Here is a 22,980-nt window from a genome sequence, read left to right as displayed (position 1 = left end):
CCTGTCTCTCCCTTCGTCTGTCTCTCTAGGCCTCTATGTCTCATTGCATCCCTGTCTCTCCCTTCGTCTGTCTCTCTAGGCCTCTATGTCTCATTGCATCCCTGTCTCTCCCTTCGTCTGTCTCTCTAGGCCTCTATGTCTCATTGCATCCCTGTCTCTCCCTTTGTCTGTCTCTCTAGGCCTCTATGTCTCATTGCATCCCTGTCTCTCTCTCTCTCTCTCTCTCTGTCTCTATTTCTCTCCATCTCTCTGTTTCTCTGTCTCTGACTGTTTGTGTTACGTCATCCACCCATTGACCTGGATTCGCCGAGACAACATTCTTCCAGTCCCTCCAACCAAGCCAAACACATTCTGTTCCCATCGTTCTCCTTGTTTATCTTCATTCAGAATAAAACAAACACAGGCAAAAAACGGGTGGGCCTTCCCCGCCTGCCTGTCTGCTGGGCTCGTCAAGTGGTGAAAGCAGAGGAGAGACTGGTCCTCGTCCTCCCCACTGGACAGGGCTCCCCTCGCTCCCCTCCTGTGAGATCCAGGCTGTAAGGAGACGCCCCCAGGCCTGCCTGGAGCCAGCCCCACGCAGAAGCTGCCCTTCCCCCACGGTTTCTCATTGTCGCTGACTCCCCGGCCACGTGGGAGGACACCCAGTTGAGTTTCTACCCAAAGCTGTGAGAATTCAAGCCTGCTTACCTCCTGCCATCGCAGATCAAGAGGGTCCTGCAGGAACCTGTCTGCTTCAGCGCCCACCCGACTTTCTGCTGAGGGCAGTCGGTTTCTGCTTTACAGAAATCAATTCTGTTTTCCTAGGGAGCCCCAAGGGAATCTTTACAGAATCCCTGTAACTAGCTCCACGTTTATTCTGTTGACAAATTCTATTCTAATTACAATAGCTTTGGGATGTGCTTTTTGGATTCTCAGAGGTGCTTCCTGGAAAAGATGTTTTCTGCTTTGCAGGCGGTGATGCCGCATTAGGCACTCACAGGGCCTCTGAGAGTCAGGTGAATGACATTTAAGCCCAATCGGAAAATGCACCTTCTGCCTTTCTACACTTTGAAATTCTCAGAGAAATTAAACATTTGAATTACTCTCTACCTGATTTATTTGTAATTCCATGCTCTTTGCTTTAGAGCTCTCATTTGCTGAGACAGTTTTCTCAACTCTTTAGATAGGAAATTACTCTCAGAGAAAAGTGGTAACATTTACAAAGCTGCTTCATCTACAAAGTAGAATGGTCAAGACAACACCAGAGATCTTTTGCAATTGTATTTTTATTTTCATTATTGCTGGGAGGGTGAACTTCCCAGGAAAAAGCACCCCAGAGTTCCCAAATCATTCGTCACCCCCACTTCTGTGGGGAACCTTGGGGGGGATTCATAAACATAGATGTTGGCTGGCAGAGTGCATGGGACTCACACGTCATCCCCGGCTGACTCCCCAAAATATCAGCAACATAACCTGCCCCCGATGTCGGCACAGTCACCCTTTGCTAAGACAAAGCTGAGCGGCTCGCTTCGTGCGGCGGAGAAAAGCCTGGCCTGGCCTTGGTGGTGTCGGGCGTTTGTAGTTTTGTGGTCTGGTTTACATGTGTCTTTCAACGCAGGGACACCCAGTGGAGGGGGGCCTGGTTTGGATTTGGATTAAGTATCATGACATAATCGTTAGGAAGGGTGGACACAGGATGTTATGGCTGAACTGTGTCCCCCTAAAATTCATCTGTTGAGGTCCTAACCCCCAGAACCTCAGAATGTAACTGTATTTGGAGACAGAGTATTTAAGGGGGTCATCAGGTTAAAATGAGGTTGCTAGGGTGGCCCTGACCCAATTTGACTGGTGTCTTAATAAGGAGAGGAGACTAGGACACAGACACGCACAGAGGGACCCCCCGTGTGAGGACATCACATTAGAAGGAGACACCCAGGGTGAGCCAGGGAGAGAAGCCTCAGGAGGAACCAGCCCAGGCTCCTTGGCCTCGGGCTTCCACACCCAGGGCTGAGAAAATAAGTGTCTGTTGTTTTAGCTGCTCGGTCTGTGGTGCTTTGAGGCATCTTCAGAAACAAACCGAATGGTGTTCCAGGAGTTTCCCGGAATTGATGATACAGTGATGTGCATCTTTCATCTTCCCGAGAAGATGCTCCTGGAAGAGCGAATGTGTGCTGGTCGAGCGCGGGTGTGGGAGGCTCACACCGTCCCCGTTCTGCAGGAAATGCTGCCTCAGTTCCATCCAGATCACTCACTTCCACATGATAGTCCCCAGGAAACTTAAGGCGGGAAGGAAAACCGAGAGAAAGGAAAGTAAAGAGAATGTTTGTTATTTCCTAGGAAGCGACACCACCAGGTCCAGGCACCCTGGCGTGGGTATCAGCAGATGCATGGGCTCAGCTCAGAGTGGGCCGAGCCCAGAGCCATGTCCCTACAAGTGGCTCACATGGGACAGGACACAGGCTTCCCAGGGCAGCTTCTTGGTGTCTCAGAAACCCTGGCTTTCCTGGAGATGGCCGTGGAGGGTGTTCCAACTGTAACCTCCAAGGCTGATTCCCGCCCGAGAGGAGAGCTGCAGAGGCGTATCCGACTCCACCTGGGGTCTCACCCAGCCCTGGGCCTCCTGTGCAAGTCAGCTTAACTCGAACCACCTGAAGCATGCAAGAACACGAGACGGGAGGCACCACTGCCCTGAAGACTCCTTCGACGCATCGTGCCAGAGAGACCCCATCCTGCCAGAGAGCTCATTGCCTTGGTGAAGACTGTGCAGCCTCTAATTTTAACAGAAGCACCAAAATGGCTAAATGTTGAAAATCACCAAACATATCACTGACATTCATATAGACGATGCCACTGCGTGGTCAGTGGTTAAGCCCAGGACTGGACCAAATTCTCATTTCCTATTCAATTCTGCATGACTCAGGTGGCAACTGACGGTTTGGGGAAAATACGGACTTTCACTGTAGTCATAAGGGTGATTCCAAAACTCCCATCACAGGGGACTAGTGGGTCATGGTCAGCTTTAATGAGACAGGGCAGATGGCCCCAGCAAGGCAGACGTGAGCCAGATGTCCACATGGAGTCAAATGTTAAAAAAGAGTGTAGACCTCTGGCTCTGCGATATGGAGAAGGGATGGGGCTCGCACTCAGAGGGGGGGGTCTCAGAATTCAGAAACCGCCTTTCCTGGAGGATGAAGAGGGGATGGGGCAAGCCCAGTGTGGTGGAACCACTGAAAAATGGCAAATGGGATGTCCTGCTTGATGAAGAAAACTGCAGAAGCTGCCAGAGGGGGTGATTCTCACCTTTGCTTCTCCAGCCTCTCAGTCCACAAAGTGCATTTTTTTTTTTGTAAAAAATTAGAAATTTACATGTGTATCTAATATTTTTGTTTTGTTTTGATTTGAAGGATTTTTTAAAAACAACCAAAAAAAAAAACATAAAATGCAGACTCAAATCCGAACACTGACGTGAAGTCCTAAACCTTTCTGCCAATGGTCGGCAGGCATTTCACTGCTTTCCACCACCGGCCCGAGGCTGATATTGCAGGAATAAATGACTAAGAACTTCTGAAGAGATGCTCAGTCTGGGGACGAAAGTTTTCAACGGAATCATTTAAGCTGTAATGACATTTTAGATATGAGACAGTAGAAATCAAAGACTTTTTAGTCACCCATGAAATCACTTCTTCCAACTATAATCGTTAAATCCTCCACCTTGCATGAGGGAGTTTGATAAGAACTTCTAGGCAACACTTGTGTGAATTAGCCCACTTTTGGGTCCATAGGCAAGACATGCATTTCCAGAATCAAAATCTCCAATATCTCACTAGTAGAAAACAAGGCTTTCTCCACGAGCATTCTGGATTATTGAACTCAACCTGATATTAAATATATAAATTTCATCTGAAGAATAAGCTCCGAGATCCAATCGTGTGTCCCTGAATATCTGAAATGAAAAAACACACTCGTGTTGTGAACGCCACATGACAAAGCCACTGTTTAAACTCTCGTGGATCATTGGAACAGCAACGTGAACCCAGCATGTGCAATTTTAAAACGTCTTCAATATTTGACAAAATTAAATATGCTTGCGGCCCAATAAACAGTTCTTGAAATTTGAATGTATTTTTATTTAATAACTCACAAGATAAAACTTTCTATAAGCATCAGCCTCATGAATATATTTCCTATGGAAGAGTCTACAGAATTGTTTGGTTTTAATTAGAGAGTTATTCAAAAAACAACAATAGAAGCTGCTTTTGACTTTCAGCAGAACAAGATGATCTATACCTGAAAACAAGATAAAAATTCTAAAGTCAGGGATATTGTGATTTAAAACAGTGCTTTGCGTGATCATTTGAGAGCACGCCTAACAGTTTCAGTTAACCCTTCCAGGCCCCCAGAGAAGCTCCCTCCTATGCCTCAGCGCTGCTTCCCGGCTACCTGAGGCTTCCTGGCAGCGTCCCCAGGGATCGCTCCCACCGGCCACATGCGGATTCTGCAGGCCGGAAGCACGGCCCCATGCCAAAGGGGATGTCAGGAACACACACGTGAACACACACTTGATCGGTGAGAAGAAGACCTGAAGGGCTGGGGGCACCCATTGTATTTAAAATGCAGGATGCCGCCTGGCTGGGTCATAGGAGAGCGAGGGCGCACCTGACCCCATGTGCTTCTTGGCTCCTGCTTGTGTGGCTTGTGTTGTGTGCATGAGTGTGAGCGCCAGTGTGCATGTGTGTCTGAGAGTGTCAGTGTGACTGTGTGCATGTGTGGAACAGCTTGTGTATGCGTGTGAGTGTGCATGTGTGTGAGTGTGCATGAGTATGTTTGTGTTTCTCTGTGTGGAAAGGGCAGGGTGTCAATGGGTTCCCCGCAAATCTGTCCACAGCAGTGCTTTGCTCACAGGTGTTTAGCTACAGTTGTGCCCCTGCCGTCCCCACCTAGATATTCATCTTAGGAGGCCAGGGGAGGGCCTTTTCTGTGTTAAACTCTCCCAGAGGCCAGGCGCAAAGAGCAAGGGCCTGGGTTAAACCGCGCTGTGCACAGCTGGGGACCTGCCCTGGCCTCTGGGCTCTGGGAAGAATGGGGTTTTCAGGGTGGAGGCTCCAGCACGCTGTGTCCTGATCCTGCCCGGGCGCTATGCAGGAAGTGGCTCATGGCAATGCTGTGGGTGTCCTCAGGACCTGCCTGTGGGCCATGAGGCTGGGTCCAGGCCAGGGTTTGTGTAGAGGGTGTGCCTCCGGGTAGGGGCTGGGCTATGCGGCCTCCATGTGTGGGTGCCCAGGGCTGCCCATGAGGTGTTCATGCTTGGTGTCCTCCAAGCTGAGCCTTGGGAGAGGCTGCAGCTCAGGGAGGAAAATTGTTCTGAGATGACTAATTACAGAAAACTGGCTGGCACAACATCCGTTTCCTGAAGACCCTGTAGGAAAGCAAAATATTTTACTCCAAACCGTATTTCTTTGACCTATGTTGATACGGCCCTGCAAAGCCATCTTTTGTGGGGGAGATTTGTATCTGTAGAGAATCTCCATTAATGCAGCCAGGCCTTCCTTTCTAGGTCTTTCCTGGATCTAAGGGAGATTAAAGGAGAGTCTGACACTTTCAAAGTCTGAAAAGAGACATTCACCTTCTTTTCTCTCTGAAGACTGCGACCTGGGGGGCTTCATCTGCATAACAAGAACCGTGGCCTCCACAACCCCCTTTTCTTAACCCAAGCCTGCCTTTCTACTGACTTCAAGTCTTTAGACAAAGCTTAGCTCTTTCAACCAATTGCCAGTCAAAAAAATCTTTGTATCCACCTACGACCTGCAAGCGCCCCCACGTGGAGATGTCCCATGTCTTTAGGCCGAACCAATGTACGCCTTCCATGTATTGATCTATGTCTTTGCCTGTAACGTCTGTCTCCCTAAAATGTAGAAAACCGAGCGGTGACCCGACTCCCTGGGCACACTTTCTCAGGACCTCTTGAGACTGTTCCCGGGCCATGGTCACTCATATTGGCTCAGAAGAAACCTCTTTACATACTTTACAGAGTTTGGCGGGGCGGGGCGGGGTGGGGGCGGGGTTTGATAGTATCAACTTGTGAACAAAAAATAAATTTGGGGGCCGGAAGATCACTAAGCTAAAGGGAAAAGTCAAGTTGGGAATTGCTCAGAGCAAACCTGCCTCCTACTCTGTTCAACGGCATCTTTCTGCTCACTGAGACAAAATCTCACTGTGACATGTGTGATTGCTCCCTTCGCAAAGGCTCATCAGAAACTCAAAAGAATACAACCATTTGTCTCTTACCTTCCTGTGACCTGGAAGCCCCCTCCCTGCTTCGAGTTGTTCCCCCCTTTCTGGATGGAACCAATGTACATCTTACATATATGAATTGATGTCTCCTGTCTCCCTAAAATGTACAAAACCAAGCTGTGCCCCGACCACCTTGCACACACGTCGTCAGGACCTCCTGATGCTGGGTCACAGGGACATGTCCTCAATCTCGGCAAAATAAACTTTCTTAACGGACTGAGACCTGTCTCAGACATTTGAGGTTCACAAATTGCAAGATACTATTTCCTAGAAGATGTTTAGTGAAATAAATATTGACCATTCCTGATATTTTTACTTTATCATTGTGAATCTACTTATTCTGAAATATAGTAAAACATTTTACTATATTTTCCAATCAATAAATTATCTGGTGCACATTGCCTTAGGACATCATATAAGGCTGAATGTGTTAGAAAAATCATAACTAAAAAATTTAAGAAATCAGGCCAGGTGCAGTGGCTCACACCTGTGTAATCCCAGCACTTTGGGAGGCCAAGGTGGGTGGATCATCTGAGGTCAGGAGTTTGAGATCAGCATGGTGAAACCCTGTTTCTACTAAAATTACACAATAAAAATTAGGTGGGCGTGGTGGTGCATGCCTGTAATCTCAGCTACTCAGGAGGCTGAGGCAGGAGAATTGCTTGAACCCAGGAGGCAGAGGTTGCAGAATTGCACCATTGCACTACAGCCTGGGCAACAGAGTGAGACTCCATCACACACACACACAAATTTAAGAAGTAAAAAATAGATCCTCAAATGGAGCAGACCATTCTTTTTTTTTTTTTTGAGATGGAGTCTGGCTCTGTCCCCCAGGCTGGAGTGCAGTGGCGCCATCTCGGCTCACTGCAAGCTCCACCTCCTGGGTTCATGCCATTCTCCTGCCTCAGCCTCCCGAGTAGCTGCGACTACAGGCGCCCGCTACCACGCCTGGCTAATTTTTTGTATTTTTAGTAGAGACGGGGTTTCACCATGTTGGCCAGAATGGTCTCCATCTCTTGACTTCGTGATCCATCCGCCTGGGCCTCCCGAAGTGCTGGGATTACAGGCGTGAGCCACCGCGCCCGGCCAGACCATTCTTTAAATAAGGTGCTTTATCACCTGGTAAGGGAAACATTTGAAAATAAACAGATTGAGTGACATATGGATAATAGGCAGGAATTATGAGAAACTTACCCTCTTTGGAAAAAACATATTTTTGAGTTCCATGGAACAAATTGTAAAGCTCTGGGGCACAGAGGACATTATCCTGATGTCACCCCCTTCCCATGCTGGTGTGTTTGTGCCAAGAGTTTGTTTGCATCTTCCTGATGTCACCCCCTTCCCATGCTTCTGTGTTTGTGCTGAGAGCTTGTTTGTATCATCCTGATGCTACCCCCTTCCCATACTGGTGTGTTTGTGCTGGGGGCTTGTTTGCTTTTTTCTCTCCATGCAGGTATCATCACTGTCGAAAGATGGATGGGCTCATTCACAAGAAAAAAGAATCTCCTAAATTCTGGTATGGCCGAGGCACTGGGGTACGATGCAGTGAATGGATTAATAAAAACGAATGAGCCAGGCACCCTGGTACCGCACCCCCCATCTGGGTGCGTCTGGGGGGGGGGTCCTCGTGGCACCCTCGTACTGCACCCCCCACCTGGGTGTGTCTGGGGAGGGGTCCTTGTGTTTCTTGTTAATGCACATCACGCCCTTCATCCCAGGTAAGAAAAGGAAGACGGGGATGCTGAGAGGAGCCCTCTCCTTTTGTTTTATTGTGTATTCAACTCAAATATGCAAGGCCACTGAGACACAGGATCCATTTCCATGCTTAATCTTCCTTCACCAGCCTCTTGTTGAAGCATCTAAGAAGAGCAGGCCTCCCTTCATGCCATGGAGATAGGGAAATTATAGGCTCACAGGCAATTTGGGTGCACAGAAGAATCTGTCAGCCTCGAGCACATCTCCTGGGGTCTTTTTAAAATTATGTTTGGCTTGATTTTGCCCTGGCTTCCTGTGCAGCTTTACTGCAAGGCTATTAACATTTAAATGAAGCACCCAGGTGAGGGTGTTAATTGTTGAGATTCTAGTAGCTGATCTCCTGTCTGGGATTCTTTGAACTTGTCAATCATTGAAATGAGTCCATTTGGAGCTACTGAGAGGTCACAGGCCTGACACCAACTCTCTGCTCTGACACAGGTTTGGGATGTGATGGAGAACAAGCTGCACAAGTCTCTGGGCTCCTGTAAAAGGACTGGTTGCAGAAATGTCCTCAGAGTTGTTGGGAGGATTCAATAGAAGATGCATGCAAAGCACCTGGCTGAATGCCCAGAGCCCTGCAGACACTCAGGAATGAGTAACCATGCAGATTTTCTGCACCTTTAGACCAGATATTCTAAGAAACTTCCTGCTATAGATTAACTAGATCCTGATTGTATTTTTTATTTCCAGGCTTAGAGGAAATAAAAGAAATATCCCAGGAGCAAAAACAAAACACACACATGCACGCTCTCAAGAGTCACTGGCATCCCAGCTGAAAAGTCAGCTCTACACCTATGGGACCTATGGGCCTGTTTCTGAGCTCTGTTCTGTCTCTTTGATCTGTCTATCTGAGGCCAATACTGCAGTACCAAATGCGGTTGCTTTAGAGGACGTCTTGAAATCAGATGAGGTAAGCCTTCCAGTTTTGTTCAGCCTATTGGCTATTTTCTATGAATTTAAGAAGCAGCTGAAAATTAATGTTAATTACTACAAAAAACCTACTGAGATTTGATTGGGATTGCTTTGAATAGATTAATTTAAGGAGAGAGACACCATCCAAATATCCAGTCATCTGGTCCATGAACATGGTTTTTCCTCTCTGTTTATTTAGGTCTTTTAAAACTTATCTTAGCAATATTTTCTAGTTTTCATTTTACAAGTCTTAAAAATATTTATTTGTCAAATATTTCTCAAAATGTTCCATATTTTGATGACTTTATAAATGATATTTAAATGTAAATTCCCAATTGTTCATTGCAAGTTTATAGAAACAGTTGTTCTGTGTATCCTCAGCCTTGGTAACTTCACTCTTAGTTCTAGTCATTTTTTTATGTCAATGAAAAGAGTCAAACTCTGTAAAGTATTTGAAGAGATTTATTCTGAGCCAAAAGAGAGTGGCCAATGTCCTGTGATGCAGCCTCAGGAGATGCCGAGAACATGTGCCCCAGGTGGTCGGGGGCAGCTCGGTTTTCTACCTTTTAGGGAGACATGAGGCATCAATCAAACACATGTAAGATGTATGTTGGTTTCATCTCGAAGGGCGGGACGACTCTAAGTGGGGGACTTCCAGGTCATTTAAGATTTAAAGATTTTCTGATTGGCAATTGGTTATTATCAATAAAAGGGAGTGTCTGGGTTATGATAGGGGATTGTAGAGACCAAGGTTTTGTCATGCAAATGAAGCCTCCAGGTATAGACTGTAAATGTTTCTTCTCAGACTTAAGAGATCTGTGTTGATATTAATGCTGGTCAGCTTTTCCTGAATTTCAAATGGGAGAGGGAATAACGAAGCTCGTCTGACCCCATTCCCATCATGGGCTGAGCTATTTTTTCAGGTTAACTCTGGAATGCCCTTGGCCGAGGGGAGGGGTCTGTTTAGATTGTTGGGGGGCTTAGAATTTATTTTTGGTTTACATGTTATGCAGAATTTTCTACAGATGATGATGCCCTCTGTGAGTAATGATAACTTCACTCTTTTCTTTCCAAACATGATGTGTTTTTTGCTTGTCTGAGTAAGCCAACTAGGATTCCTGGCACCATCATGAATGGCTCTGGTGAGCGCAGGCAGCCCTCTGCTGCTTCCGATCTTAGGTGGGAAACTGTCATATTTCACCACTAATAAAATTTTAAAAGACAATTCTGGCAAAGATCAGAAATAGCAAAGACAGTGGAGGGTGACAGAGGGGTTTGCCTGCAACAGTTCATGTTTTTTATTTTGTTAAAAGAGAGTTACAATTATTACAGAATATTATCAGGTAGAAAACAAATGGTATTTGTCTTACATTATTCTTTCTACTTTGCTTTTTGTTTTTAAAAAATATACCAGAGAAATGAAAATAAAGTCAGCTTCTATAAAATTATGAAGAAGAAAGGCAGTATCATAATGATTATGCAGGAACCAAGGACTGGACTGGAAGATGGGCCCCCAAGCTCACAGGGACACCAGCAGGCACTACTTCTAGACATGGATCCTCAGTTCCAGAATGTCGCATGACATGACCAGGAGTAGGGGACCAGCCCTCCCGACTTCCATGTCTTATTTGCCAGGCAGGGGTGACTGCAGGCTGGCCCTGACCAGGGTGACCACTGGCTCCCACTGTGGATGCATTTCGTGCGTGGCCTGCACTGGACATCGGCTCACCCACGTGCTGGGGTGTCCAGGTCCAGGGGAAGCTCCAGGGCACATTTGAGGATCAGGAGAGCAACCTGCACAGTGCAGGACACTTGTCAGGGAGACCACGACCCGGGAGCCTTTCCTAGAAGACACAGAGTCCCCACAAATACCCATGACAAGGGCCTCATCACAGCACTGTCTGAGAGTGCTTGGAGAGAGGGAACCTGCCTGCAGCTGTTCCCAGAGCAGTGGGGTGGGGGACACTCCCCTACTGAAGAAGGCATTTCCTTTTGGTGCCTCCAGTTCCTCCTGCCAGGACTCCTGGGCTCCTGGGGGCCACTGGCCCCAGCACTGCAAAGTGGGCAGGGGCTGCAGCGCTGCAGTGTGGACTCGGGGCCACGGCACTGCAATGCTGCCCTGGATTGAATGGTGGGGGGGCTACAGATGTAAAATTCAAGTTGGATTTTAGAGACTTAGTATGTGGCATAGTCTCAAATGTCCAAAGATGTGTCATATTGATTTCAGGGTGAATGGATAGTTGTTCTGATATACTGAGTTCAGTAAAATACATCAGCAGCAGGAATTTTACCGGTTACTGTTTCATTTTTGTAAATATGGCTACCACAAAATGTAAGGGCACGCAGGTTCACGCCCTCACCCAGCACTGGCCTCCCCTTCCCAGACAATCAGCCGCATCTTCGCCCGCCAGCATGGCCCCTTGTTCTCAGGGCTCCTGCCCTCGTGCTCCTGTGTCCTCCAGTCCCCCTGCTCTCTAGGAAGCCTCGTGGCCGATGGGGCCTTGCTCAACCTGGTCTTGCACTCACCTCCACCTTTGGGGCTGTAAGGTCATCCCTAAATGAGCACCACAGTCACGGAAGCTTCAGGTCCACAGAGCTGGATTCCCCGGCCAGGCCTGCCAGCCTCACTCCTCGTCCAGAGCACAGTAGCTCCTGCAGGTTCCCCTCCTATTTGACCAAAATAACCCTCCCGATCCCCTAAATTTAACACTTCAGTGTGGACCCTGCCTGGGGTTCCAGGACCCCAGCCCCTCTGCTTCACTCTCCACAGCATTTATCACTCAACCCGTACCAGGCTCCTTACCTGTTTCTCCTATTTCTCTCTCCCTTTAGGAGGGCAAGCCTATTGTTCACTGCTGTTTCTCCACAGCTAGAACGGTGCTTAGAGGTACACAGGTGTGCACACCCAGGTGCACACACACAGGAATGCACACAGATACACATATACTCACAAATACACACACATCTTGTATGTGTGAAAATAAGTAAATCAAACATCTTCATATTGTTTCAGTACTTTAATATTTTAGCTCTTTAAAAGATTCCACGTTTACATGGTAGTGTTTCCTATCCAGCATTTATCCCCTGATCATTCTGTCCTATTCGAAAATATTCTAAAACAATTTCTGAAGCCAAACCATCGAACTCTTCAAGACTAGGTCTCTAAGCAAATATGCCAAACAGACCCAATTCAAAGTCAGGCAAACCACAAGCCTGTCAGCCTAGCATGTTCCGTTGAAAGGCGAGTCTGAGGCGACGTCCCAGACCTCTGAGGTGGGCTCCATCCAAGCAGCTCCCCTGGGTCTGTGCAGGGCCCCCCACGCCTCCGAGTCGGAGCCAGCTCTCAACTGGCCAAAAAGAAGATGTGATGACTGTGACAGCCTCTCCAGGTCCTTCAGGTCGGACCTGTCCCCTAACTGGGTGAATTACGGCTGAATGGTTGAGGACTGTTTAACTGCCTTCAGGCATCTTTCAGACTGTGCGATTAGCTAAGCCGGCAGCTTTAAGAAATGGAAACAAACTCATTCCGGGGTTGCCTCTGGAAGACACAGGTGCCCACGGCCCTCCAGTCCCCCTGAATCCTCACCTAAAAATAAAATAAAATAAAATAAGATAGGTTGGCCCTTTTTCATTACTTAACTTATTCAAATACAGCTGTCCAGCTTGCATGGAATTACCCTCCATTTTCCATTTTATGCACTAAATGCATACGCATATTTCTAGACTATTAGTTTCTTCATTTTTTTCTTTACAAAAGAGGACTCTTTCTGCTTTTATTAATTTTGACTATTTTCTCTAATATACTGTAAGATTTAATGCATGTTATTTTCTAATTACCGTATTTAATCCTGGATTAAAGTAACCTCAAAAAATAACAATCAAGAAGAGATGGAAAGAAAAGGGGAATGGGAAAAAAAATGAACTTTACCTTTCAACAAATTTATAAAAAGGTGTGTTTTTTATTCTTTACAAAAACTAAATTATTGTTCATAGGCTGAAGGCTGTTGAATTATGAGAAAGCGTCATTTGAAGAGATGGATGCCTCTGACCCCGCCAGGCTCTGCAGACCTGGAGGCGGCTCCAGATCTGGGGTGTGCGGCAGCATTGTGTGTCCAACAGGTGATTAACTCTGCTGGTGATATGTGTTCTTAGGTATGTGGGTCTTTTCTGTGAGAATAAATCTCCATAAAGCCCACAGGATGTGCGAGCAGCCATTCTCGCTGGCCAGGCGGTGTTAGCGCTTGCAACGCACATAGATTATATCCGGGAGGATGCAGTCAATACTTTCTGGGTCCTTTTTAGGTTTTGGGGGCTTTGCAACACACTTTACATTGCCCTTCATAAACCCGTCCTAACTGTGCGTTCCAGAAAATGTGCAGTTTCTTAAGTTTAGGAAATGTTTTTACCGTTTTTATTTTGAATGCTTGAATGAATTCTTAACTTCCCGGGTCCCAATACAGGTTCATAAACAGACATGAGGACAGAGGTCTGCCTGGCTAGAGCTTAGTTCTGAGGGACACGCTTCGGCCATCCGGAGAGAGGCCCTGCTCCCCAGGCTGAGGAGACAAAGGCCACAATGGGGAGCACCATCCCCAGTCAAGGCCTAAAGGGTGGAGCCTGGGAAGAGGGGGCTTGCTCCTCCGCCTGCTCCTGGCAGCAGTACCCCAGGTCCCCCCGTTACCTAGGGAATGGTGCTGAGCAGGGCAGGTCCCAGGGCGCCATGGAGAGAAGGATGTCAGCTGCAAAGCCCTTGGGCGACCAGGCCCAGAGCGGCCCACTTGGGACAAGCCACCAGGAGCAAGGGCACAGCTTTCTTCTGGGTCTCGCAGGCCCCTGGCTCTGCACAAATGGTTGGAGGGACCGATCCTACCCTGGAACAGTAGAACCTCATCCAGCTCTGAGTCAGGAGTCATGGCGGCCACGGCATCCCGGGCCTGCTGACCTGAGTAAGGGTCCCAGCACCACTTCCAAGGCCGGGACAAACACCTGCTCCTAGTGGGTCCCACGTTGTTCCCGCTTGTTTTCTAAGAGATGCCGTCAGCCCTTTGGAAGCCCTCCGACCCCGCCCAACCTCCACACTTCTCCGGCTGCTGCTCCTCTTCCCCCATTCAAGCCAGTCTGGCCTCTGGCTCTGTTCAGAGCAAGCCCAGCCTCCTTGTCATGGACTGGAAGGACCCCTGGCTCCAGGTTCCCGTCCTGCTCACACCCAGGAGTGTGGGCCATGCGCTGCCGGAGCCTAACTGTGGGTGAATGCTGGCCCTAGCTCCAGGCTCCCGTCCTGCTCACACCCAGGAGTGTGGGCTGTGCACTCCCGGAACCTAACTGGGGCTGGAGCTCATCCTTGTCTCCTCTGACATCAGCTGGACACACCATTTCTCTCCAAACCACAAACTCCCCTGAGCTGCCCTTTCTCTGGGAATGCATAGCTGTCGGGATCCCCGCGGGCTATCACCTGCCAGGTGAGGTCTGGCAGGAGTCTTCCTACCTCATGACAAAGCTTCAACCCTCTCCAGCCAGGAGACACTTACCTCTGCTCATTGCCCCTTTGAAGCTTGTGACGTGAACAGACCCACATCCAGTACCATCTCTGCATCAAAAAGCTTTAGTTACAAGTGAGGGAAATCAGCCAAAACGCACTTACGCAAAAAAGGGACAAAATGAACTCTCATTAACTGGACAGTTCAAAAAGGGGAGGCTTCAGGCATGGCTCGATCCAGAGGTCAAACTCCTGCTGGTTGTTCTTGGTCTCTGTCTTACTCTCAGTTGGTGTTCAGGGCCATGCATGTTGCCTCCACATTTTGGCAAACATGTACTCTGGGCCCTGGGGGCTAAAGTCATCCACAGCTCTAGTGACTGCACACCTCAGTGACCTCTCCTTCCTCTGAGGTGAGCCTGGCAGGAGCACGTCCACAGGGAGTCACCAGGAATGAAGCCACTCAGGACTGTCACAGAGCCACATCAAGTGTCCAAGTCAAAAAGTCAAAGTGTAAAAAGGAAGAGGGAACCCCCTCCACCCCTGCCTGAGGTGTTTAAACATGGCGAGCACGGATAACTAAATGCCATTCAATCAAACCTTACTTTCTATTCCTTCTATGTCATCGAGGGGCGCAGCTCTGAGGGTAGAACATTTAGCATCTCATTAACAACGGCCATGTGCTGCTGAAAATCCAAGTGGGAAGCCAAAGTTTGCAGAGAAGCTTCGTATGTGCTCCAGCCCATCCAGTGCCTGTTTACGGAGCAGATGACAGGACTGAGGCTTTACCCGCTGCCTCCACATGTACAGCCATCGTGCAGGGCTCCTGCCGCCTTCAAAGGCATTACATTATCTCTCAAGGGAAAGTGATACTATTAAAATATAAAATTCTCTTTATGCAGCAAAATTGCTATCATACATATTTCAATGGAAAATTAAGTGTTGTAATAAAATATAACAAGGATGATAAAGGCATGTAGTATTTTATGCCATCGAATGCCATTATACCATCCCATACAATCAATTGGTACTGCTCTAAGTAACCTTCAAAACAGTTTAGTGCTAAGTAAATAACTACACTTAGCTGTAAGTGGCAATACAGTATGAATTATAATTGTCAAATGACATCAATTGATCAGTCATAAGTCAATGACAGCATATAATTTTTCAGCAATACTTTTTCAACTGGGGAATAGTCTCTACAAAAAGGACTTGTAATAAATTTCTAAGGAGAGTAAATATTCTTTGGAAAGACTGAGATGTGAGAAAGTTACACCCTAACGTAACTTAAGGAACAAAAGTTTTGCAGGGTGCGTGACAACTATTTTATAGTTTAAGAGGATGGCTTAGCTCATTGCAAAAGAAGAAGAGGGAACAAAGAGTTGGGAGAAGAACCAGCCCCTCTGTCCCCTGTCCCCTGTCCTTCTGTCCCCTGTCTTTCTATCTTGTCTGTGTGTCTGTATGTCTGTCTCTCTGTGTCTCCGTCCCTCTGTCCACTTTGTCCTTGATTTTCTCCAAACGCCTCCTGTCTTGACAGAGCCAGCTACACTCTGTGGCCCACGTCTGTCCCTCAAAGCTCCACAGAGGGCCCCATCCCATCCCTGCTGCTGGAGGTCTATTTGGGCCTCCAAATAGTCAAAGGCTGCTCATGTCTCCAAGTGGGCTCAGGTTGTGTTTTCAGGGGCACCTGTTTCTTAAGCTCTATCTAAATATGCTGGTTTCCCAAGGATACATCTCTGGGCTCCACTGAAGCCACAGTTCTCCTTGGGAGATATTATGTATCAGTAACTTCAGCTTCCTTGCACATAGCAATGAAGCATACATTAGCATTCCCTTTATTGTAAATAATTTTCTCAGCTAAGGAAACACACTTTATGCTTATTGGAAATTGTCAGCTTCATGGCTCACAGACCCCCAGATTTTAATGTGACATGCATCAAAACGGACATACACTATCATCATCATCCCTATATTTAAAAAGATCATTTATGTTTAAATGTGGTTCTTGCCTCCAATTCCAGATCTTAGTTAACCACGCCCCCAGTTTTGGAGTCACCCAGGCTAGAATCCCAGTGGCCACCTTTCAATTCTCCTTTTCTCCTGCTCACAAGAGCCCTGGATGCTGCCTGCTTTGCCCTCTCCTGCCCCTGCCAGTGGTGGGTACCCCTTTGCGACTGCAGCAGTGCCCATCTGTGACGCTGCAAGGCGTCTGGGGCAATGCTCTCCACACTGAGGGTCTCCCTCCATCAGTCCTACACCTTGGCAGCAGTCACTTTGTTCACATACAAGAGTGACCATTGCAGTCCTCGGTGACCTCTCTCACCTCAAGTCAATACCAAACTCCCTAAAATGTCATAATCTGACCCTCCCTACTGCCCCAGGCCCCTGAGTGTCAGGCACTGCCCCAACCAGTCTGTAAATGACCAGCCCCTCCTTCCATGGAGGAAGCACAAGTTCCCGGCAAATCCCCATCACACCCTTGCGTCCAGAAGAGACACGGCAGAGAATCGCCACCCGATGTTCAGAATAGCCACCCAATGTTCATTGGCTGCCCTTGAGTCCAGAAAAGACACGGTGGAGAATCACCACTGGATGTTCAGTATCTGTCATTGGCTGCCAAAATATAATGGAGCTTAGAATTCAGGCTGCAGGCTCTGTATTTCATTCTTTTTTTTTTAATTTTATTATGATTATACTTTAAGTTTTAGGGTACATGTGCACAACGTGCAGGTTTGTTGCATATGTATACATGTGCCATGCTGGTATGCTGCACCCAATAACTCGTCATTTAGCATTAGGTATATCTGCTAATGCTATCCCTCCCCCCTCCCCCCACCCCACAACAGTCCCCGGTGTGTGATGTTCCCCTTCCTGTGTCCATGTGTTCTCGTTGTTCATTCTTTGTTCCGGATTCATATTCATAATGCAGTTTCTTGAAGCTTATTCATTGTTCTTCTCTATGTTATGATTCTAATAATAGTGACTACCGGCAAATTTCTGTTAAATTATAGGCTCGTTAAGATGTAATTCACAGACCACAATCATCATCACTTTCAAGTATACACTTCAACATTTTTAGTGTATTCATAGAGATGTCCAACCATCACTGCTATATAATTTTACAACATTTAAATCATCCTAAAATGAACCTTGGACTCAATAGCAGTCACTCCCCTTCCTCCCTCTCCCCCAAGCCCTGGCGACCACAAATCTACTTTCTGCCTCTGTGGATTTGCTGATTACAGACATTTCATGCAAATGGAATCTTAACATTTCATGTAAATAGAATCTTTGGTTTATTTCATTTAAAGTGATGTTTTGATGGTGCAACTATTTTACAACATTTTTTCATTTCTTTTTATTGGTGATAATAATCTGTTGTATGAATATACCACATTTTGGTTCTCCATTTATCAGTTGTTGAACATTTGATGTGTTTCCTTTTTTTGGTATTATGATCAATACCAAATGTTGCTATGAACATTTGTGTACCAGCTTTTGTGTGTGAATATTACCACAGTTCTCCTGAGTATACATTCAGGAATGAAATAGCTGAATTATATGGTAACTCTGTTGCAGTTTTGAGGATCTGCCAAACTGTTTTCCAAAGTGGCTGCATTTTCCAATTCCATTACCAATGATTGAAGCTTCTGATATTTTCACCTCTCTCTCTCTCTCTCTCTCTCTCGTGTCAACGCAGTTGTTGTGAAGTGATCTTTTATTGTGGTTTAATTTGCATTTCCCTAATGACTAATAATTTTGAGCATTTTCAAAGGCTTATGGGTCATTTGTATATCTTTTTAGGAGAACTATCTAGTTTTTGTTCATTTAATTTGCTTGTATTTCTTTTTATCGTTGGTTATTAGCATTGTTTATATATTTTTTATACCAGTGCTTTATCAGATTTGTGATTTGCAAATATTTTCTCCCATTCTGTGTGTTGTCTTTACACATACTTGAGGGTGTCTTTTGAAACTGCAAAATAATCTTTAAATTTATTTTGAATATTTACGAAATTGTGATAAAGTCCAAATTATCTGATGTGTCTTTTGTTGCTTGTGCTTTTGGTGTCAGGTCTAATAAATCATCGCCAAATCCAGGGTCACACAGAATGTACTCCTATGTTTTCTGCTAAAAGTTTTATAGTTTTAACCTTACTTTTAGACCTATGATTCATTTTGAATTAAAATTGTATTTGGTGTGAAGTAGAACTCAAATTACATTCTTTTGCAGGTGGATATCTAGTTGTCCTAGTACCATTTGTTGTAAAGACCATTCTTTCCTCCTTGAATTCCATTGGCACACTTGTCAAAAATCAATTGGCCATAAATATAAGGGCTTATTTCTAGACTTTCAGTTCAATTTCATTGATGTATGTATCTATCTTTATGCCTCTGTCATACTGTTTTTACTTCTTTAGCTTGGCCATGCCACTTTGAAATCATGAAGCACGAATCCAACAACTTTGTTTAAAATTTTCTTTAAGATTGTTTTTGGTGTTTGTAGCTCCTTATATTTCCATATGAATTTTAGGATTAACTAGTCAATTTCTAGAAGTAAAGTAGCTGAGTTGAAATTTTTGAAAGGGATTTTGTTGAATCTGCAGATCAATTTGACCTTAACAATGTTAAGTTTTCCAATCCGTAAGCATAAAATATCATTCTATTTATCTAATTTTTTAAACAGTGTTTTGTAGTTTACAGTAACAAGTCATAACTTTTTTGTTATATTTCTTCCTATTTTATTCATCGATGCTATTGTAAATGAAATTGCTTTAATTTCATTTTTGAATTTTTTATTGCTAGCATATACATCTACAATTGATTTTTGTATATTGTTCATGTACCCAGAAACATTTCTGAAGTCATTTATTCATTAAAATTGTGTGTGTGTGTTTCTAGAGATTTCCATATACAAGTTCATGTCATCCATAATAGAGTTTGACTTCTTTTTTTTTTTTAATTATACTTTAAGTTTTAGGGTACATGTGCACAACCTGCAGGCTTGTTACATATGTATACATGTGCCATGTTGCTGTGCTGCACCCATTAACTCGTCATTTAGCATTAGGTATATCTCCTAATGCTATAAAGACACGTGCACACGTATGTTTATTGTGGCACTATTCACAATAGCAAAGACTTGGAACCAACCCAAATATCCAACAGCGATAGACTGGATTAAGAAAATGTGGCACATACACACCATGGAATACTATGCAGCCATAAAAAATGATGAGTTCATGTCCTTTGCAGGGACATGGATGAAGCTGGAAACCATCATTCTCAGCAAACTATCGCAAGAGTTTGACTTCTTTCTTCCAATCCAGATGACTTTCATTTCATTGCCTTGCCTAATTGCCTAACAGGAACATCGATGACAATGTTAAATAGAAGTCAAGAGTGTGAACGTCCTTGTATTGTTCCTGATCTTAAGAGGAAAACATTTGGTCTTTCAAATTTAAGTGTGCTGTGGGCTTTTCTTAGAAGGATTTTATCAGATTGAGGAAGTTTCCTTCTATGTTTAGCTCGTTCATCTTTTACTCTTCAAAAGATGTTGGATTTTGTCAAATGAATTTTTTGCATCTTTCGAGATTATTATGGTTTTTTTTATTCTTTTAATACAGTGTATTGCTTTCATTTGTTTCCTTATGTTAAATCAACTGTGCATTCCTGAAGTTAATCCCAATCATTCATGGTGTATAATTCCTTCTTATATATTGCTGGATTCAATTTGCTAATATTTTTGCCAATATTTGTATCTCTGTTTATAAGGGATATCGATTATTATCTTGTGAGTTCTCTGTGCAGTTTTGGTACCAGGGTAATCCTGGGACTATGGAATGAATGAGTTGAGAATATTCTCTCTTCTTCTGTTTTGGTTTTGGCCTTTTGACATGTTTTGAGTGATTGGTATTAATTCTTCTTTAAATATTTAGTAGAATTCATGCATGAAGCTATCTGGGGCTGGCCTTTGCTTTGTGGAAAATTTATTGATTACTAATCCAATCTCTTTACTGTTATTGGTCTATTTAGATTTTCTATTTCTTTTGGAGATTTCCCAGAAATTTGTCAACTTCTTTTAGGTTATCTAATTTTTAGCATACAATTATCTATTATATTTGCTTATAATCCTTCTCATTTCCTAAGGTCAGGAGTAATGCCCTTTATTTCATTGCTGATTTTAGTAATTTTAATCTTTATTATTCCTCGGTCAGCCTATCTAAAGGTTTGTTAAATTTGCTGCGGTTTTCAAAAACTAACTTTTGGTTTCAAGAATTGTTGCTACTGTTGTTTAATTCTCTATTTAATTTACCCCCCATGGTATCTTTATTTTCTTCCTTGTGTCTGCTGCACATGGGTTGTGTTTATTCTTCTTCTCATTTCTTAAGATTGAAGATTACGTTATTGACTTGAAATATTTATTTTTTAATACAGGCATTTTTACCTTTAAATGTTCTCCTAAGTACTATTTCCCATAAATTTTAGTATCTTGTGTTTGCCTTTTAATTAGTATTCAGTTATTTTATAATTTTGTTAAATTGTATTCTTGAATTTTTTGGTTATTTGCATGGTTTCACCTGTTTTTGAATTTCCCAAGTTCCTTCCTGGTATTGATTCCTCCTATCATTCCGTTTTGTTCAGGGAGCATAACTTTCGCATCTCAGTCCTTCTCCATTTCCTGAGGCTTCTTCAGGCTCTGGTGTGTGGTCCACCCTGGAGAATGGCTCACTCTCCTCTCGAGAGGAACGTGGCTGCGGCTGTGCGTGGACCGTTTGGCAGAGGCTCATCTGCTGGATCCACTGGTTGGTTCACGGGGTTTGTTCCTGTCTGTTGATCTTCTACCTAGTGGCTCCATCACTCATTCAAGGTGGGACCAGTGAAGTCACCAACGTTCACTGTCAGATTGTCTATTTCTCCCTTTAATTCTGTCATTTTTTACGTTGTGTATTTTGGGGCTCTGGTGTTAGGTGATGTGTGTCCATATATTTCTCCCTTTAATTCTGTCGGTTTTTACTTTGTGTATTTTGGGGCTCCGGTGTTGGGTGATGAGTGTCCATATATTTCTCCCTTTAATTCTGTCCGTTTTTACTTTGCATATTTTGGGCTCCGGTGTTGGGTGATGTGTGTCCATATTTGTTACGTCTTGGGAGAGATTGACCTTTTTGTTTTTATAAAATGTCCTTTTGGTGTCTCAAACAACGACTTTTGTCTTAAAGTCTATTTTGTCTGCATTCAGCCACCTGATGTCCCTTTTGATTATTGTTTACACAGTTCGTCTCTTTCCACCTTTCCCCGTTGGACTCTGACGCGCCTCTGCTGTGGGAAGCCCATCGCCGCCCTGGCGTCTCTATCTGCTCTAGGAAGCCCATCGCTGCTCCGGCGTGTCTGCTGTGGGAAGCCCATCTCTGGGCTGCGCTGCTTCCTGTTCTGCCGCCCTTTGCTTTCTGGCCGTGATTCCACTGAATGTGATCACTGAAAAGGTGGGATTTGCGTCCACTGTTTTACCGGTTGTTTTCTCTATGGCTTGTATCTGTTTTGTTTCTTTACTCTTTTTTACTGCCTACTTTTATGTTAAATAGATATTTCATTTATACAATTTTAATTATTTTGATGTTTCTTTTACTTCTTTTTAATTTACTTGCTTAGTGGTTGTTCTGGAGAATGTAATTAAAATCTTATCTTAAAGCAAACTACTGCAAATTAATACCAAATTAATCTCAATAGTATGCAATAATGTGGTTATTAAACAAAATTGGTTAACAACTTTGGACCAGCCTTTGTGTAGTGTCCTGGTCTAGGCCCAGCAGAACAGACCAAGCCAGAATGGAGTCCCCTGTGCTAAGGCCCACATCACCAAACTGACGTTGGAAATGGGCAGTTTTCAAAAAATCTCAGGCCATTGAAATCGACCTGAATCCACCTAACACAGAAGCCCTCTATTTTTTAACCCTTGAAGGAAAGTAGCCTTGAAACGACCCAGCTGCCTTCTGTGTTTCATTCCTGCTCTCCAGAGGCTCTTCTATCTGCAGAGCCCCTCAGTTCACGGGACACCCCCGCTCATTTCACGGGACACCCCCACTCAGTTCACGGGACACCCCCACTCAGTTCACGGGACACCCCCGCTCAGTTCACGGGACACCATTGCTCATTTCACGGGACACCCCCACGCAGTTCACGGGACATCCCCGCCCAGTTCACGGGACACCCCCGCCCAGTTCACGGGACATCCCCGCCCAGTTCACGGGACATCCCCGCCCAGTTCGCGGGACACCCCCGCTCAGTTCGCGGGACACCCCCGCCCAGTTCACGGGACATCCCCGCCCAGTTCACGGGACACCCCCGCTCAGTTCGCGGGACACCCCCACTCAGTTCATGAAACACCATGGCTCAGTTCACAGGACACCATCGCTCAGTTCACGGGACACCCCCGCTCAGTTCATGGGACACCATCGTTCAGTTCACTGCACCCATCCTGCTTCCAAGGCCAGGTGTTCCCAAGTCTAGAATCACAAATAGAAGCCAATTCAGTCTTTAAACTAGATTTGTTGTAATTTTGCCTCTGACACC

The 22,980-nt window shown here is 45.2% G+C and overlaps 1 long non-coding RNA gene across 1 annotated transcript; it reads left to right on the top strand.

The window, feature by feature from the left end:
- The first annotated feature begins 8,715 nt into the window (after positions 1–8,715).
- On the top strand, positions 8,716–21,729 carry LOC129031608 (uncharacterized). The gene is made up of 3 exons (XR_008501075.1): positions 8,716–8,935; positions 21,055–21,280; positions 21,650–21,729. It is a non-coding gene; the product is annotated as an uncharacterized LOC129031608 (long non-coding RNA).
- The last annotated feature ends 1,251 nt before the right edge of the window (positions 21,730–22,980 follow it).

This window comes from Pongo pygmaeus, chromosome 11 (genome assembly GCF_028885625.2).
Source record: "Pongo pygmaeus isolate AG05252 chromosome 11, NHGRI_mPonPyg2-v2.0_pri, whole genome shotgun sequence".
Classification (NCBI taxonomy): domain Eukaryota; kingdom Metazoa; phylum Chordata; class Mammalia; order Primates; family Hominidae; genus Pongo; species Pongo pygmaeus.
The sequence above is the reverse complement of the archived record's forward strand: the minus strand, read 5'-3'. Positions and strand labels throughout refer to the sequence as shown.